The sequence below is a fragment of the Dipteris shenzhenensis genome, chromosome 18 (assembly GCF_047967505.1).
Source record: "Dipteris shenzhenensis isolate YYH24624 ecotype China chromosome 18, Dip_SZ_1.0, whole genome shotgun sequence".
Taxonomy (NCBI): Eukaryota; Viridiplantae; Streptophyta; class Polypodiopsida; order Gleicheniales; family Dipteridaceae; genus Dipteris; species Dipteris shenzhenensis.
The window spans coordinates 14,439,719-14,460,248 of record NC_141613.1 but is presented as its reverse complement, the minus strand read 5'-3'; positions in this window follow the sequence as shown (position 1 = coordinate 14,460,248).

Here is a 20,530-nt window from a genome sequence, read left to right as displayed (position 1 = left end):
CTATTGTCCATTTTTGCATTTGTTCACCATCTTCCATGCTAACCTCACAATCATGCCCGCACTGCATAGTCTACTCACTCACTCTTTTACCCCCTTCACACCCCCAACACTCTCTCTCTTCCTTTCAGTATGCCCGAGCACAAGAGCACCAAGAACAATAGATCCAATCTCTATAGGGTCTCCTAACACAAGAAAGGAAAGTTATGGTTTTCCTCCAAGCATAGAACGAATGCCAATGCACCCCTAGCCAATGAGAGGAGTCAAGATTGGAAGACCAAGAGCAACATGAGTTTCGGATGTATAGGGAGGTCTCTGCATAGTTTGCCACATACACACTTGCACCATGCACAATCCCCCAGACCCTCCAAATGCACTTCGATGCACTCCATGCACAAAACCTCATCTTCCACTTAGACCTCACTAATCCACTTCCTCCTAATGCCCTCCAAACTATCCTTTGTTGTAACCTTGACCACTGCTGCCCCATCTTAGCCATGTCATACTTCTCTTTAGATCTCCAACCCACTTCTCTATCTCTTCTTTGCCCCTTCGATCTCCAAACCTTAGCCGCCCATCCCACCCTCCTCAATTTTCAAGCTTGGAGCCCCATCATCATTGAGTCCCTTAATTATCCAACGGACGATGAAGTGATGCAAATTGCAAAGCCCAAGGAACTCAGGTTGTGGGTCTGCACACCCAAAAGTCTGCAAGCAAACATCAATTGGATGATGCAAACCTATGGCTGAGCCTCTGTAGTCCAATCTTAAGGGCACCTTGCGACATTCTAGTCCACCACCTATAACCCCCTCAGCATAATAATCCTCTTCAATAGGGTGCTACAAGCTCTCCAAGACTCGCTTGAGTCCTTGGTGAGCAATTTTGAATCAATTCATGTAGCCTATCTTGAGGAAGTCACCAAGGAAGAGGGAAACAAAGCTATCACCCTCTTTAATACTACCACCCCCCTTGCCAAAATTCCACCACCACCTCCTCTAGATCAGGGATGATTTTTTCGTGTTAGTTTCGTTAATAAGCAAAAGTTTTATATCGCTTGTGAAAGTTTATATGCTTTTATAAAAATAAAAGCTTAGTATATTCACCACAATTTGAAACTAAAATTAAAAAAAGATCTAGGTTTAGCCTTTAAGATTATAAAATTATAAATAAAGTCCATAAAAATTTGACAAAGATTTATATAATAAATAAATATATTTGGAAAATTTTGCCAACATATTATATATTCAATTTAAAATTTTGGCTAGATCTATAGAATTAAGCACCAAAAGAAGACTTGTGCAATCAAGAAGACTTGTGCCCTTATATCCAATGTACATTTGGCTAACTTAAGCCTATGGTAGGCCCATCATTAGCAATATGTCTACCCCTCATCAAGTCATATAGTAGGGATATATCTCTTCATGCTTCTATCTTCAACAAGAACATGGAAGGACACTACATACATAAGTAAACCAAAACAACAAGTAGATTCTTAGCAAGAATCATCAAATGATTAAAATGATACAAAATTAAAGAATGAAATTTTCTATAATGGCTTGGTAGAAGGTGTCTTATTTGATATTTTAAGTATTTCTTTAGTCACAGTTTATGATCGAAAAAAGTAGGTAAATTTTCAACTAAATTAATGAATAGAGCTAGAGTAGTGAATATGCAATAAGTCACATATTTAGTTTTGTGTGTGTGTGTGTGAAAATATAACTTTAGTTTCATCATGTACTTCTATGCATTTATATTTAGTTGTGTATGTGTGTGTGTGTGTGTGAAAATCTAACTTTAATTTCATCATGTACTTCTATGAATTTATATGTTTTGAAATTTATCACAATGCAAAGAACTTGCCAGTCAATAGAGGCTTTAAATATAAATCTACCCCTCAAGCATTCTCATACATTTAGTACACTTAAGCCATCTATCTAGTCTCACAATCTTGTATAGTGGAAGATTCTATAGATTTATGACAACAAATAAGAAGAAATGAACTAAACTAAAATGCCACATGCAAATACTTAAATGTATGTATCAATGTATAGGGGGACATACTCTCTTTCTATTTTTACACACACATGCACACACATGTTGTTGGTCTTGGCACTGAAGTCCAATATGAGCAAGACCTCTCCTAGCTACTTGCACCTCTAGATGTCCTCATGGAGTGCTAAGGAGGGTAAGATATGTCCCTAGAGATTGTCCAAATATAATCCAATGTCTATGGGGATACATAAAATGTTGTAATCCCCTCTCTCCCGGCTCGCTTTAGGGATGCACATTGATGAATGAGCAAAGGGTGACAGTGGAAGAAAGGAAGAATCAAGAAACCCCCTCTTCTACCATGTCTATATTAGCCCATCCACATTCCCAACCCAATCCCATACCCACATTAGCCATCCAGCCCCACATGGGCATCATTTTTTCCTATCAAGATGTGTGCTCTAGCTTTTTATTAGCTTTTCTCTCTTGATCTCTATATCTGCAATCTTCATGGAAATGCCACCCTTTTGAATCCTTTGGATCATCAGTCATTGCTAATGCACCAATGCACATCGTTTTTGCTGATGGGCAAGGAAGCCTTTGGTAATGCGCCAATGCACATCGTTTTTGTTCAATAGCTTTTGTAGTAGGTTACATTGACAACATTGATGCACAATAGGCAAAGGATATTAAGTAATCTCCTACAATACTGGCCAAAAATGCACGTCATTTCTATTCCTAGATTTGTAGTAGGTTTGAGTCACAATATTGATGTACAATGCACAAAGGGTATTTACTTTGTCTTGAAACATGCCTCTATTTAATGTATGCCAAAGGCCAACCAACTCCACATGTCTCTTATGTACATGGCAACCTCATCCCTTACAATACTTGATTCCATTTGATTGGTCCCACTAGATGAGACCCCATTCCACAATTGTCATGCAGCTAGTTAACTTTTAGGTCCTCTGAACTACATTTTAGGTTGGCTTCCATTCTATACCCACCAACTCTGTGGGTCTTCAAAACAAGGGCAAATGCCCTCCATACTCTTGCAAGGCCTGCTGGCCCCTCCGGCCTTCCTTGATCCTAGCTTGGTAGGTTGGCTCTAATGTTGCTACTCTCTAGTTGCCTCTTGCTAGGCTAGATATAGGGCTTGATTCCCTCACCATCTTACACCCACAAAGTTGCCTTTAGATCCTAGCATATAAAGGAGCATCTAAGTGGGTTTATGGTATGAGTTAGCAAATGATTGGATTGATTTCTTGTCATGTCTATCACCAATTTTACATCTAAGGTTATCTTGTCATAAAAACTCTCATGTATCACATTTTTCATAAAAGCTCGGTCCATGCGCTTTTACTCAAGTATCTAGAAATCCCATATTCATATCCCATGCCTCTGGAACTAACTATCTCACCCCCCAACTTAACCCATGACCACTCCTCAAACCAACCCTAACCCTTACATGTACTCACTAAATTGATGTACTTATATTGCATGTCGACATCACCTCCTCCTTAGGAGGGGCCCCATAGGTTGGTTGAGTTTTGTGTAGATGTGTTAAGAAGGGCTTGGTTCAGGAAGTGGTGTCTAGTTCCTGTGCTCACAAGGCAGGAGGCTAAGAGGCACCACGACCTAGGACCAAGATTTTTAGATCTAGTTGACAAGCTAAAGAAATGTATGCTTATTTATTTTTTAAAAGTTTGTTGTGAATATGCATATGCATCATTGTCTGTGATGTGATCTTTCTTTTTTAATGTATTTATTGGTGCTATGTATAGAGTAAGTTAAAATTGGTTCGGCATGCTTTATGTAGTGTAGTATTATGATTTCAAACATGAAAGAAGGGCTTGGTTTAGGAAGTGACATCTGGTTCCTGCGCTCATAAGGCAGGGGGCTAAGAGGCACCATGACCTAGGACCAAGTTCCTTAGATCTAGCTGACAACCTGAAGAAATATATACTTATTTATTTTTTAAAAGTTTATGTTGTGAATATGCATATGCATCATTGTATGTGATGTGCTCTTTCTTTTTTAATGTATTTATTGGTGCTTTGTATAGAGTAAGTTGAAATTGGTTTGGCATGCTTTATGTAGTGTAGTATTATGATTTCAAACATGAAAGAAGGGCTTGGTTTAGGAAGTGGTGTCTGGTTCCTATGCTCACAAGGCAGGGAGCTAAGAGGCACCATGACCTAGGACCAAGTTCCTTAGATCTAGCTGACAACCTGAAGAAATATATGCTTATTTATTTTTTAAAAGTTTATGTTGTGAATATGCATACGCATTATTGTTTGGTACGCATGATGTGATGTGACTCTTCTTTTTTTAATAAGTTGATACCAATTTCATGTATGTTGGGCTATGATAAATTTGTTCAATTTCTTAGATTTTAAACTATTTTTGAATACTCTTTTGTTTTGATCCCGCATATGGTTTAGGGATGGAAGGATCTAAGCGTAACGCTATTGATTTTGAGTTATCTAAAGCACAAAGAAAGTATGTCATTCAGGTCCTTTGAGATGAGCTTCTTGCAGAGATAAAATAACATGAGTAAAAAGGAGATGGAGATGACCATAGAAAGCACTTCTAGATTGCATCCTCTAAAGAGCAAAGTTGTTTTGAATACAAGGCATCAAGTAGAACTGGATCCTAATAGGAAACACCTTGTAGGGATCACAAAATGGGACACTAATGTTATGTTATGGGTAGAGAGCAACATTGGGAATGTCTTGGCTCAGTTTCATGAAGCATGCGCAAGGACCCAACTTTTGCAAATGATGTTAATGAGGCAAAGATGCATTTATGGAATTCCTTCTGGGCTAAAAATAAGATAATTTTTATAAGCTCAGATGTGAAAACCATACTAGCTGCAAGTTGGGAGAAAAAGTCAGCAATTTCTTTCGGAAGGGCAGAGAAGTAGCAAAAGGAGAAGAAAGTGCAAGGATTTTGAATGGAAAAATGTGAAAAGTGCAAGGTAGTGATTCTCAAAAGCTACAGATCAGGGCAAGTCATATAAGCAATGTGTCCTTCATGATGTACATAACTAAAAATGAGATCCAACTTGGTGAAAAGTTTTGTATCATAAACTGTCCAACATAGATTCGATATTGGGATTGTGTGGAATTATTCCACTTTTAGACAAAATGAATATGTTGAGTAAAATGTCTCAATCGAAGGATATTTATATCAATGAATATGTCAAGGCAATAAAACTCACTAATTTGAGTATAACAATAGCATACGATAAGAAGTCAAGCTCCAATTTTCAAGACGAGAAATTGTTTAAAGATTGGAAAAGTTTAATAGACATAGATGGGGACTCCTCTCTTTTAACATGTGACCAGGAAAGATATGTTTGCCTTTGTGCAAACAATCAGGTTTTTAGGATGACGAGAGAAAACAAACGACACAAAAGACTACAATACATTAAAAAAGAGGCTTTTTTAAAGAAAGTACAAACAGTGAAAAATGCCCTTAGTGAAGTTGCAAGTGCAGTGGTAGATGAGATCAAAAGTAGGTTTCAACAAAATGACCTAATGGAAGCATTTACCATCATATTTCCACATTTTTGGGTCAATGGATCTTATGAAAGTATCAAAGCAAGTCTAAAGAATTATTTGGATGCTCTCAAAAAACACTTTGGACGGGACATTGACATGGACAATATAAAGTACAATGGTTTGTTGGATTTTGGAAAGCTTTATTCACAGTGTTCCCTTTTTGGAGAAGTCATGCACCAACAAAGTAATTTAATGGAAAATGTTCAAATGCAAGGTTCGATGGTTCACGAGCTCTCTCGCAGTACATTCCTACAAGATAACATTTTTGAGTACTTCAAGCTTGCGAATTTATGTCAAACCTTTATTCTTGGCTCAATTGAGGATGAAAGGTGTTTTAGTACTCTCACTTACTTGAAGAATAAGCTTCGTAATAAACTAGATGATAACTTATATCTTAGCTTGAGATTAAACTCTTGTTCTTATGATGCTAACAGCTTTCCATATGATGGAGCATTAGCACTCTGGAAGTCAAGCTGTAAAAGAAAAGGCTATAATTAGCTTTTTTGGACTATTTAAACTAGACTTTGAGAATTTTCTTCCCCCATTGGATTTGAAGGATATTAATTATCCTTAAACAATTTTATGTTTTGCATACTCTATAGCATACTAAATGCTAGCTATTTCATGTATTTTGAAATTACGTAAAACGGAAAAGATAGAGTTTTCAATATAACTAGTTTTTAGTATATTTGTGAAAATTGAAAGTTTTTTAAATGCTCTAGAATATTTAGCCACGTTTTGAAACAAAAATTATAACAAAAGATATAATTCGCCAATTCTTTGAAACTTTTAAAAATAATTTATGAAAATTTTTGCCTATATATTATAATACTATATTTCTATACCTTTGATAAGAACATCCATGCTCTGGATCCCATCCAACCTACCTAACAAGCCACCCAACCTCCTCTCCCTCGAACAACACTGCCCAAGTATTCATCTAACACCTCTAACACCATCACCGCACAACAATGTCCTCCCAATCCATCTCTTCTACTGCTCTGGTCGACCTTCCTGATGTAGCCTTCAACACGTTGCTCAAGGTAGCCAAATTTGTATAGGAAGCCGACACAACAATGCCAATAGGCACAACAGTGTCCATGCCCATGCCCATTGTAGATGATGATTCTCTGCCATCCATGCCTGCTTCCCCCCTTGAAGATGTCCAATGGTGCCAGGACTTACAGCCCTTTCAGGAACTGCCAGATAGTGCACTAATGCATCATTGGAAGTGCCAGCATGAGGGCTCCCACCTCCATCTCCATGAAATCCTTGAGGTGCATCCCCTCACATAGTTCATCACACAGTCCTTCGATGACTGGCGGCGCGTGCATCCAAAGTGCACAAGAGGAGGATACAACCTCACCCCCGACGCTCTAGTCCCAACGATCGATGCAAATGCTAGCAGTCTACAACCATGATGGTGACTCCCCTTCTTGAAGCTAGAGAAATTTTGGCGCTACTACCACAGCGTACACGTCAATCGTTGAGTCCACCGACCATATATGCCAATGGAATGATGATCAATTCAGAGAACAAGTGTGAAAGGACCCAAATGTGTTGTAAAACTTTCCAAAGTACAACTTCCCCAAAGGCATGACTCAAGAGGGATTTTGCTTCCACCTCTAGTCATTCAACAACATGTACGGCTCAATTCTAGATCTTGCCATCGTAGCAGTGATACATTTCAACCACCACCTCCTCCTCTTATTCCTCTGTGATCTCCCCACCCACAGTCGCCCCATTGACGATCGCCTCCACAATCTGAATAATTAGATTGTCTTCAATCCCAGCATTGGTCCTATGCAATGCCTCTACTTCCGCATCCATAATCTCCACAAACATCACATATGCACGTACGAGGATATGCACACCACCCATTTTTGGAAGTATTGCTCATACCTCACTCGCCTCACTTCATGATAGTTGGACCACTGTGCAATCCTCCAAATAGTCCTCACCACTGACCTCCTCCAGTGCGGCTGACCCGACCAGATCAGCAATAGGAAAGGGGGCATGTTAACATCCATAGAGTATATTCACCAAATGCAAAGTAATCAGTGATTAGAGGCTACATGATCTACTCCAACGGCCAAGCTCAAGGAGTTTGACCCCCAAATACCTCGAGGCCAGTGATTGCAAGCAATGTGCACATGGAAGGAGTATAGCTCAAACTCAGGGAATTTGATCCCCAAATAGCCAAAGTCCAAGGATTCTAGGCACAGGTTGTATGGTCCAGCTAACACCCAAGACCAAAGATTGCAGGCAATGTGCACATTTCAGGTCTACGTCCACAGAAATAGCCATGCCAACAAAAATAGCCATGAAAGGAGTACAACTCTAACTCAAGGAGTTTGATCCCCAAATATCCCAAGGCAAAAGTGTCCAGGCAATGTGCAAGGTTGCCCTTGAGTGTCTCACAGAAGTTAAGCCTCGCCACTCCATGTTTTGAGCCATGTTCATGGGGTTCGAGCCCCAAATGGCTAAAGGCATGAGGGCACTCAGGGAGTTTGAGCCCCAAATCACCTAAGCTTAGGAGGCGCGAGGCTAACAAAAGCGCTATTTGGGCATTGGCTAGGACTACTTGGTTAGGACTACCTCCTAATTCCAGGTTTGTCCCAAGCACTTTAATATGGTTAACACAAGTACTATTTCTGCCAATAGCAAGAGATGGAAAGAATAGTAATATGCCTTGGCACCCTATTGGCCCAAGAGCCTTTGGTTATAAAGAGAAGAGAGTGCTAAAAAGGAAAAGGGTTGGCCCTCACTTCAAAAGGTGACTTGTATAAAAGGCCGAACTGTTGACTTTGGTCTTCATTGTTGTTTGCACAAGTTTGAATACAAGCTCCCTCTTCTCTTCCAAGAGAGTGTTTTGGCTATTCTCTTGTTTCCATCATAGTGCACTTGTGGTTGCCACTCCATCCCCCTTCACTCTCCTCTTCCCTTCTCCTTCTCCTTCTCCCCTCCCTTCTCCCATCTCTTCTCCCCTCTTCCCCTTCCCTCTTTCTCATGTGGAACCACATTGCAACAATCCAGAGGCCACTCAAGTGACACTTGCGGGGATGACTTGTGCCTTGCATTGCTCCCACAAGGAGTAGCTTGGAGTGGAGGCTGCATCGGCATCTCTTCAATGTCCCCACGACATGTGAGTCACCATCACTGACACCCACCACACCTCTTGAATTGCTCCTGAAAATGTACTGCATCCTTGTATTAATGTGTTATTTCACGTACATGTTGGAATGGTGCACGAGGAGAATGAGATTGTCCACAATGGTCTGGAACTTGTGGATCTCTTGGAGTGCCTTCATGCCTAACTTCTTGTGCCCCTTAATCTTTTGGGGGCTTCGCACTAGCCTCTAGACATGGCTCCATGGCTACTTATTTGCCTTTGACCTTCTTTCGTCTCTCCTTCCTTGCAACCTCCTCTTCCGCCTCTCCTTCCTTGCAACCTCCTCTTCTAACTCATCTTCCTATGTTTGGTGGGTCTATTGAGGTGGCCTCTCATACCTAGGGGTCTTCTTTGTTCTTGGCCTCTTTACCTTTGGCTAAGGTTGTGAGTCCTAACTGAGGCTCTTCTCAAAGGCTCCTCATATGTGACAATCTCGAGGCACAAAGGGTTGACGATGCTCTTCCATGTGGTCTCCTTGGTTGGAGGATTGGGGCCAAGGTTCATAATATCACCGAGCTCACCAAATACTTTCTCTTGTTGTGGCCCCTTTAGTTTCTCCATCTCTTGGCTTTGCCTTTCTTTCTCCCTTTGTTGGTCTAGATGCTCCACGCTAGGACCCCATGGAGGGAGGGGCATGACATCGGTTTGCAACAGTTGATTACTATTGACAAGACTATTTTGTCCCTCTTGAGAGACCTCTCTATTTCCACGGTTAGTTGTGTGGAAAATTTGAGAGGACCCTTGATCATGCTAAGATCCCAAGTCGTGCTGGGATCCCCATGAGAGTCAGATGGTGGGGACTCACATTGCTAGGACTCCTAATGATGATTATTGCCTTCGAATCCTTGTTGATGATTCCCTTGTTGGCCATTAGGGCTCAGAGTGTGTTGGGAGGCCATGGAGTTGTGAGGAGGAGAGCGGGTAGCATCTAAACGGCGTCCAGTGGGTCTAGTAGTTTGTTTAACTCATGCCAAAGAAACGAGGGATTTTAGGATTTTTAAATGCTTTATATAGTCTTCTTAAAGCACTTTAGGGTCTTTATTTATAGGCCCTTTTAAATTAGGGTTTTACCAGTGCACCCCCACCTCTTTCATTGCATGTTTGCTAATGCTAGATTTTCACAACCCTCCACCCCCCACCCACCCACCCCTTTGCCCTACCATGTCACACATGTACATGCAACTCTGCAATTTCCAAACAAATTTATGAATTTTGGAATCTGTAATTGACTCAAAATAGTGTTAACTTTATTCATCAAACGTTTTACATTTTGGGTTGTTTTAGGACCCAACGCCTCCTTTATCTGACTCTACATTATTGCAACCAAAGTGCAAGCCCATGACTCCTTATGGAGGACTTCCAAGCAGCACATCTCCTTGTCTTCTTGATATGTTGAACTGATTTTGTGAGACTTGAGACCTCTACCTTGTTCTAGTTGAGAGTCTTGGCCTCTGTACATCTATGAAACTAGTCGAACATTTTGTCTAGTGTATTGCTTCGTGCGATACCACCCCCATGCCTTGTATTCTTGAAGTAGGCTACCTTTGCTCTGTAGTGAGATTTCCCCATGCCTTGAGTACTCCAAATGGACACAGGCCCCCATTGCTCCACAAACCACGGTGCATGTGCATGAAGAATATGCTATAAAGAGAAACATCTTATTAGAAACATAAACTGACTCAAGGTTAATGCACAAAATTTCAACCTAAGGAGGATTGCCTGTTTTTGAGGCCGTTTTGGGGCCCGTTTTGAAGGCGGAAGTCCTTCGCAAGCACTCAAAAAAAGGCCCTGTTTTTGGCTGTGCGACCACTGCACGGCTAGTCGGTGGAAAGGTGCCGCAGAAATTGCATCGTATGCCTGTGTGCAGAGATATTGGGAGTTACAGATTCATGCCTGTTGCCTGTTGATGCAAAATCATCACTAGGAAGTGACTGTGTGGTGAAATACCACTTTCGTCAGTTTTGCAGATCTGCCCGTGTGTGGCAAAAGTTGTGTTTTTTGCAGTGACAGAATATTTTGCAGTGTTCTGTAATGGCATCTGATTCTCTTTCACAGATTGTCACTGAAAAGCTTGACAAGAACAACTTCCAGGCATGGAAGTTTAGAATGACGAATTTCTTAATGGGAAAAGGCTATTGGGAATTCATTACAGGAAATGAAGAAGAACCTGTTCTTCCTAATGTTCCCAGTCAACAGGAAATGCAGGCATTCAAAGGATGGCATGAGAGAGCCAGGAAAGTTATGTACTTGCTGTCTATCAGCATTTCGGACTCCATGATTGTGCATATTCAGGATGCAAATACGCCAAAGGAGGCATGGGATACTTTGGCAAAAATGTACAGGACAAATACGCAAGCCAGGAAAATGCAACTCAAACAGGAGTTGCACAATGTGCAGAGAGAAAATTTGAGCATAAATGACTACCACATGAAAGTGAAGAAAATTGCAGATGCACTTGCTTCCATTGGGTCGCCAGTGGATGATGATGATTTGGTTTCTGTGACCTTGAATGGTCTAGGAAAGGATTATGCACAGTTCCAGACATCCATTGCCGTCCGTGAAAAATTTCCTGATTTTGAGGAGCTGATTGCTCTTCTAATTTCTGAAGAGCAGAGAAATGGTGGTGCATCTTCTTCAGTAGGAACTTCAAAAGAAACTATCTTCTACTCAAATGCTGGTAGAGGTAGAGGCAGAGGTAGAGGAGGCCGATCTGCAGGCCGTGGTAGAAATCAGAATATGTAGCAAATGCAAGAAAACCAGTCCTATGCAGGAGGACGTGGTAACTCTAGAGGCAGGGGGAGCCAAAGAGGTCGTGGTGGATGGCAGAGAAGCCAAAATGCAAATAGCAATGTTGAATGCTACTATTGTGACAAAATGGGTCATATGGCTAAGGACTGCTACAAAAAGCAGAATGACATTATGAATGGAAAATTGCAGCAAGGCAATTATGCATCTTCTAGCAGGCAGGGTGATGATAGAAATGAGCATCTATTTATGGTGCAGCATATGACCAATTCTGTGACAAGTGCAGAAGAACAAAATGATGTGTGGTATGTTGACTCAGGTGCGTCAAACCACATGACAGGTCATGCAGAATGGATGCAAGATGCAAGGAAGATGGAAAAGCCAAGATTTGTGGAGACTGGTGATGATACTGCACATCCTATTGTGCAGATTGGCAAAATTCCTTTGTCTATGCAGGATGGGAAAAAGAAATACTTGTATGATGTATTTCATGTCCCGAACATCACCAAGAACTTGGTTTCTGTTGGTCAGATGGTTGAGCAGGGCTTGCAGGTCAGATTTAATCCTCATGGATGCTTTGTTGAGGATATGAAAAATAATGGTCGCTTGATGGCAAAAGGAAAGAAGAAGGGCAGGATGTTTACATTGGATGCAGACATGCCTGAATTGAGTGCAGCAATGTTTGCACATGGGACCGGTGTAGTTGCAGATATTGATATCTGGCACAAACGCATTGGTCATGTTAATATACAGCGACTTAAATCAATGCAAGCCCAAAATATTGTTGCAGGATTGCCTAAATTCAAGGTTGCAGAAATGCACAAGGTTTGTGAAGCCTGTCAATTTGGGAAACAGGCAAGGAAACCTTTTCCTAGGCATGTTCAAGAGAGTAAAAAACCATTGGAATTAATCCACTCTGATGTGTGGACTACAAAAGCTGCATCTATTGGAGGCTGTCACTATTTTGTCACATTTATTGATGACTTCAGCAGAAAACTGTGGGTGTATTTTATGAAAAAGAAAAGTGAAGTGTTTGGACACTTCAAAGCTTTCAAAGCTATGGTTGAAAAAGAAACAGGCCTGCAAATAAAATGCCTAAGGTCAGACGGAGGGGGAGAGTACCTCTCAAATGAGTTTGCAAGGTTCTTGCAAGAGCATGGTATAAAGCAGCAATATTCATGCAGTCATACCCCACAGCAAAATGGAATTGCAGAAAGAAAAAACAAGCATATTGGAGAGGTATCTCGGGCTATGCTAAATGAAAAAGATCTACCAGATTATTATTGGGCTGAAGCAGTTGCTACAGCAGTCTATATAATGAACAGGACTCCCACTGCAGCAATACATGGCATGACGCCTGAGGAGATGTATATTGGTATGAAACCAGATATTTCTCATTTGAAGATTTTTGGTTGCATTGCCTATGTCCATGTGCCAGATGAGCTGAGGTCCAAGTTGGATCCAAAAGCTGAGAAGTGCATCTTTATTGGTTATTCTCTGTAGCAGAAAGGGTATAGATGCTATAACCCTTCTACACGTAAGTTCACAGTGAGCAGAGATGTTGTTTTTTATGAGATGAGCAGCTGGTATAAACCAGTAAATGTGATGATTGATGTAGATGCACAAAATGGTAATGCTGCACAGAATGCACAACAGCAATCACAAAATATCAGTGGACCTGGAGTGTCCTCTACCAGCGGTTCACATACTTCGCCATGGACAGGACAGGCAGATTGAGATCAGGAGAATCCCCTCAAAGCAAAGCAAAGAGTGGTACGCAGGTATCACAAAAAGGGAAAGAGAAGGTAGATCAGCCCATGTATGATGTGAATGTAGGTCACTCTTGTGTGGATGGTGAATCCAGTGGCTCAGAACAGAGCATTGATGATGAGTTGGGTATTCCTTCTGTTGTTACACCTGGAGTAAGGAAGACCAGGGATGTTTTGAGAGCACCTGGAAGTGAGCCTATTTTGCGCAGGTCTACCAGGGTTAGGTATCCTATGGATAGGCTGAAATATGATGGATTTACAGCCATTCACTATGCCTATATGGTCAAAGTGATACAGGAACCAGAACCCACTTCTTTTGAGCAAGCCATGGGAAATGAAAAATGGGAGAAAGCCATGGACGAAGAAATGGATGCCTTGGATGCTAATGCTACATGGGAATTGGTGCCTTTGCCTAAAGGCAAGAATGCAATTGGTTGTAAGTGGGTTTATAAGATCAAGCACAATGCAGATGGTTCTGTGAATAGATACAAGGCAAGATTAGTTGTCAAGGGGTATGCACAGACATATGGCATTGATTATGAAGAAACTTTCAGCCCGGTTGCAAGGATGGCAACCGTAAGAGTAGCCATTGCTATGGCTGCATCAAAGGGATGGTCTTTACATCAGATGGATGTAAAGAATGCCTTCTTGCATGGTGATTTGCAAGAAGAGGTCTTTATGGAGCAGCCAGTAGGTTATGTTCATGCTACTCATCCTGAGTTTGTTTGCAGGTTGAAGAAAGCCTTGTATGGCTTGAAGCAAGCACCTAGAGCATGGTCTGACAAGATAGGACAGTATCTTGTCACTATTGGCTTTCAGATTTCCAAGGCAGATTTCTCACTCTATGTGAGAAAAACAGAGAAAGGGATTATGCTGCTGGTCATTTATGTTGATGATTTGATCATCACAGGTGATAGTGATGAAGATATCCTTCATGTGAAAATGCTATTGAGGCAGAAGTTTGAGATGAAGGATTTGGGAGAGCTGCGTTATTTCTTGGGCATTGAGGTGATTAGATCACCAAGTGGGATACAGCTCTTGCAGAGGCAGTATGGATTGGACATGCTGTCCAAATATGGGATGACAGGCTGTAAGCCTATTTCAGTTCCTTTAGAGCAGAATGTGAAGCTGAGCACAGATGCAGGTGAGCTTCTGGAAGACCCTACTATGTACAGACGCATAGTAGGAAGTTTGATTTACATGACTATTACCAGGCCAGATTTGAGCTATGCTGTTGGGTTGGTAAGTCAGTTTATGCAGGCTCCAAGGAAACCGCATTTGGATGCGGCTAGACGCATACTCAGGTATGTGAAGTCCACATTGCAGTATGGACTATTTTATGAGGCTGGGGTTCGGATACAGTTGCATGGATACACTGATGCTGATTGGGCTGGTAGCATTTCTGATAGACGATCTACCAGTGGATATGTGTTCTCTTTTGGGAGTGCTGCAGTCACTTGGAGCAGCAAGAAACAGCCTACAGTTGCCTTGTCGAGCACAGAGGCTGAGTACAGGGGTGCAGTAATGGGTGCATGTGAGGTAGCTTGGTTGCATAAGCTACTCTATGATATGCATCAGTCTACAGATGGGCCGGTTGTCATTTATTGTGACAACATGAGTAGTATACATTTGGCAAAGAACCCAATCTTTCATGCCAGAACAAAGCACATTGAGGTGCATTATCACTATGTGTGGGAGAAGGTTTTACTAGGTCTTATTGATCTAGTTTATGTCAGCACAGAGGATCAGGTAGCTGACATATTCACGAAAGCATTGGGCGCAGAGAAGCTGCGCAAGTTCAGAGACCTGCTGGGTGTGCAGGATTTGGGATTGAGCTCGAGGGGGAGTGTTGAGATATCGAGCTCCACTCGAGATATGCCAGGGTGACCGTTGTGTACTTATGTCACCGACTTGTTAGCTGGAGATGCGGTTGGTACACCGCCCACGAATAATAGCTGGATGACAGCTATCCTTATCTACATTAGTTCGTGGCTCAGTTAGTATGCCACCTTAGTTAGTTGAGTTTGGTTTGAGACCCACATATAGGGTTCTTCTATTTCTTTGTACTTGAGTTCTTTTGGCTTTACACAACTAAGAAGAGGAAAACTATTTTCAGCCTCCACCTTTGTGTGTATTCCCCCATTGTGCATGTGAGAAAGCCGCAAGTGAGACTCCTTCCCTCTCTCCCACAATCTTCACATGGAGAACCTGCATCAATGAGCTCAAGGTGCTTATTTCAAAAGTACCAGGCAAAAGGTGGGGTTGATGGAAGTAATTCTCTTGGTGAAATATTTGAGTGGCTCTACTATGGTATAATAAGGTTTGGCTATGCAAGAAAAAAAGATTTGCAGACAAATTTAGCCCAAGTGTTTCATCAAACTCAAATGAGTAAATTTAAGAGTTTGTGAAAATCTTTGCAAGCTTCCCAAAAACATAAAAGGTGGTTAGTAGCCAAAAGTCATGTATGAAAGTGTTGGATTGCCAAACAAACTATACATTGATGTTAATCTAAACTTTAATTTAATATTTATTGTAGTGTTTTAAGAACATTGAATTGTATGCCATTCATCTTGTCTTGTAATAATAATAATAATAGAAGCAAACCACTGTGCTAGTGGCAGTTAAATTCCTAGTTTGCAACCAATCACCATGTTGGGGTGACCAACCACCACGTTGGGTCATAGTTAAGTTAATATTCTTGTAATAATAGAAGCAAACCACCGTACTCGCATTATCCTAAAATAAATACACTGCCCAAGTAAACTCTGGAGAAAATTAATAATTCAATAGATTACACATAGGTTACATCTCAAAGACTCCTTTCCTTCGGATTAGATCTTAAATACTCCTTTCTTTCAGGGGGCTAATTCCACATTGCTTTGTGCAGGTTGTCTTTTTTATCTCTTTGATTGTAGGCTCGGCCCTCCTTACTCCTTTCCTTGCTCCTTTCCCAAAGGGGGATGGCTCCTTCCTTCAGGGGCCCGGCACATCCCTTCATATCGCTTCCTCTTTCCTTGATTTGAGCTTCCTAGTTGCAGGCTCGACCCTTCTTGCTCCTTTCTTGAAGAGGGCTAGTTCCTCCCTTCAGGCTCCTTTTCCTCATAGTCAGGCGCGAGATTGGTGTTCTTCAATTTGAGCTCCTTGTCTTTTGCAATTTTTTCACAAATGGCAAATTGAGCTACAACATTTACTTTCTTGTCGTAGATAGGTGTAGTAGGCAGGCACATTTGATCTGTCCATGACCTAGGAAAGGGCAAATGGCATTCTCTACATACTGAGCTTGCATGCACAAACACCCCAAAGCAAAAAATATGCACTGGGTGGTAGCACGCAAGCCATCGGATCATGCAGTCATCTATGATGGGGATATGGTAGACCATGCATTTTAGACCTTGCTACATAGTAGGATACACATCCAATTTAACTACTGCAGTCATCAATACATGATGAAGTTGCTTCTTAATTCCTTCCTCTATCATCCTAAGGCTGCGGATGTTCTCCTTCATCTCCTCCACTCTTTGCTCACTCTGTGCAATAGCTTCATTTGATTCCCTCAATATCTCTTGAAGCTGCTTAAATTGCTCAAAAACATAAACATGGGCTGTTTCCAAGACTTCCACTCTAGTTTGGAAATCTCTTATGATGATGGAATGCTTTTCAAAAGTTTTGAAGGACATTGCAAGCTCATGCATAACCCTATCATGATTTGTTGTAGGGTCTTGTAGCTTACTCTTTGAACCTCCAACAGTGTTTCAAAAAAACAACCCCCACTACGGCTGCTGCAACTTGCTTCATCATGGTTGCTCTCTGCATCCTTCCTAGAGAGCTGCCTCATTGTCTTCTCCACCCTAGCTGCTCTCTACCCCATCCTTCTTGGCCTTGAATATCTCTCGCAGATCTTGCATCACCGCTCTGGTTTCTTCATTCTCCGTTTCTTATTCCTCCATGATCTGGTCTTTTTCAATGTTCAATGTGTTTAGTAGCTCTATGATGTCCCCATCACTTCTAACTTCTTCAGGCCTATCTCGAAGCTCCTTGATGTGCTTCTCTGCTTCTAATCTATGCCTTTCCATGTTAACCATTTTTACAGTAGCCTTAACTTGCTCTTATGCCTGAAAGGCCCTCGCTTTTGCCTCCTTACCTTGGCTTCTACACCCTCCCTGCTGATAATTTTCTCAAGTTGCGCTTCCTTTGCTGCATCGATGGCTTTCTCTTGTAGAAAAATCACCTTCTAAGACATCTTCTTATCGTATTGCTCAAAATTCCCTTTAAGGGTAGATGTCATCAAGTGCATTGCAACTCCAGCGAACTGAGATGACAATTAAGTTCTACCATCCATGCAATTCTTTAGGTTTGTTATCATGTGCTTGGAGATTGCCTTTGAAAAGATACATCACGTCCTTTAAGTTGCTCTACTATTGCTTGAACCTATCAGAACTTCACGGTTCCTCTTGTATTAGGAAAGAAGTGCATTGTCTTCTTCAACACATCTTGGAGGTCTGTTGGTAAGCTAGAAAGCTTGATTCCATGATCTTTACTAATTTGAGCGTTAGGGTATACATCAAGAATATCCAGTCTCTTCCACTAATTCTCAAATAATTGTTCTTGCAAATTGCCTCCAGGAATGCCTAGCGCATTTTCAATCACGCTTTCAGTGATGGTAATCTTCTGACCTCGATAGACTATTTGTCCCTCCTTCATGATCACCTCCTGTACCAACCTCGTGAAGTTGTTGAGAGGATCCAAATTGGGCTTTTGAAGAACGAGTGAGGAGCTTCTAAATGTCACAATTTCAAGATCAGGGGAGGAGAGGCTATCAGATTGTGCTGCAGAGGGGGAGGAAAGATTGTGTGAGGAGCCCCTGGACTATGTAGGGTCCATTATGAGAGGGGACAGAAGTTGGAGGAAGAGTGGAAGGGAGATAGAAATGGTCAAGAGGGATAGAAGATGAAACAATGAAGGAAATGGAATAGTGGAGGCTTAAGTTTGCGGTCCGAGTGCAAGGGAGAAAGAAACGGTCGAGAGGGATAGAAGATGAAACAGTGAAGGGAATGGAATAGCGGAGGCTTAAATTTGTAGCCCGACTACAAGGAACTATCAAGGTTGTTGGAGTGGTGGCCTTCACCGCTCAAATGGTGAGTGGAGCATGGTTTTTGGAGGAGGCTCATAGCTGTAACATGTGGATTTGGGGATATTAAATTCCATAAGCATATGTATACTTTGAATCTCCTTGGATGTAAAAGGCTCAATTGAACCCTCTCTCTCATCCCTCCTGGGACCTTTTCGGGGGGAGAGAAGCATGTGTGGCTAGGAAGCGGGGGATTGGGAACCCCACCAATCAACACTCCATTTGAAACATGGAAGCCTATCTTTGGCTGCTAACATGGTATCAAAGCAAGTACCAGATTTGTGGAGTGTGGAATGTGTTTGGCACAGCCATCGCATGAGCAATGCATGGCAATTGCATGATCTTGGGTAGTGGAGTTGGCACAATCCACAGGATAGCAATTAAGTGTGCATGTACCTCTATACCTCTGTTCCTTCCTGAATGCTCTCACGCGGCAGTTCCATTGTGGTCTTTGGCAGATGTGCTACTACTCGTGGAGTTTGTTGGTAGCTGGTCCTTGTTGATTGACTCGACCTTGTCTTTGGCTATGGTCAGGTTTGGTCATCCCCAAGTTGTTGGCCTCGGGGTTTGACCATAGGGGGGTGTTGAGGTGGTGGCCTTCACCCCTCAAATGGTGTGTGGAGCATCATTTATTGAAGATGAGGCTCACGACTATGACACATGGATTTGGGGATATAAAATCTATAAGCATATGGAGACTTTGAATCTCCTTGGATATAAAAGGCTCATTTGAACCCTCTCTCTCATTTCCCCGAGGACCTTTTTGGGGGAGAGAGAGGCATGCATGGATAAGAGGTGGGGGATTGGGACCCCTTGCACTCGGCGCTCCATTTGACACATGGCAACCTATCTTTGGTTACTAACAAAGGTGAGAGCCACCACATTGGTTGGCCCAAATTTTGATTAATTCAAGGCGCCAGTACTACCTTGCATGGTAATGAGTGATTAGAGGTGGTGGCATCTAAGACTACCAGCCACGTCTACGGTGGTGGCTAAGATTCCACAGGTTGGAAGTTAATTACCAGCCACCACAGTGGCCCACAATTACTCACCTACCAGTTACCATTGCCGGGCTTGCATGCATGATTACTATGAGTGAAATAAATTACTAGTCATCGAGCTTGCATGCTCAGTAGAGTACTAGAGTGCATGGTAATGAGTGACTAGGCTTCATGATTTACTTTTGTGGTAATTACTGCCTGGTGGTGATGGCTCTCAACCATATCTATGGTGGCTAAGATGCCACCGGGTTGGCAACTAATTACCATCCACCGTAATGGCCCACAATTACTCACCTGCCAGATACCACCACCGAGCTTACATGCATGATTACTATGAGTGCGGTAAATTACCAGTCATCACGCTTGCATGCTCAGTAGAGTACTAGAGTGCATGTAATGAGTGATTAAAAGTGATTAGGCTTCATGATTTACTTTTGTGGTAATTACTACTTGATGGCGGTGGCTCTCATCAGCCATGCTTGTGGTGGCTAAGATGCTACTGGGTTGGCAGTTAATTAACAGCCACCACAGTGGCCCACAATTACTCACCTACCAATTACCACCACCGAGCTTGCATGCATGATTACTATGAGTGGAGTAAATTACCAGTCACCGGGCTTGCATGCTCATCAGTAGAGTATTAGAGTGCATGGTAATGAGTGATTAGATATGATGAGGCTTCATAATTTACCTTTGTGCTAATTACTGCCCAATGGTGGTGGCTCTCATTAGCCACATCTATCATGGCTAAGATTCCACTGGGCTAGAAATTAATTACTAGCCACCGTAGTGGCCTGCTCACTTGCCACTTACCACCACCAGGCGTCTGCTTCATGATTACCAACCCATCTGGGGTGGCACCTAAGATTCCACAGCGGTGGCCTGCAATTAAAATGGATGGAACCTTGGGCCTCTAGGCCTCTAGCCACCATGGTGGCTTGAACTTTATAATATATAAGATCCATGGCATTTGGCATTTTACTACGTTGCTCTCATCCACCCTTGCTCTGCTACTTTGCTCCGTGCAACCTCCTCCATATCTTTTCTACCCATGCTCTAATTTACTCCATGCTCCCTCCTCCAACTCTCATCACTCATATGCTCCCCTACTCATCCGCCCCACTGCTCATCCACTCATCTTTACCATGCCTATTGCCCCCCCC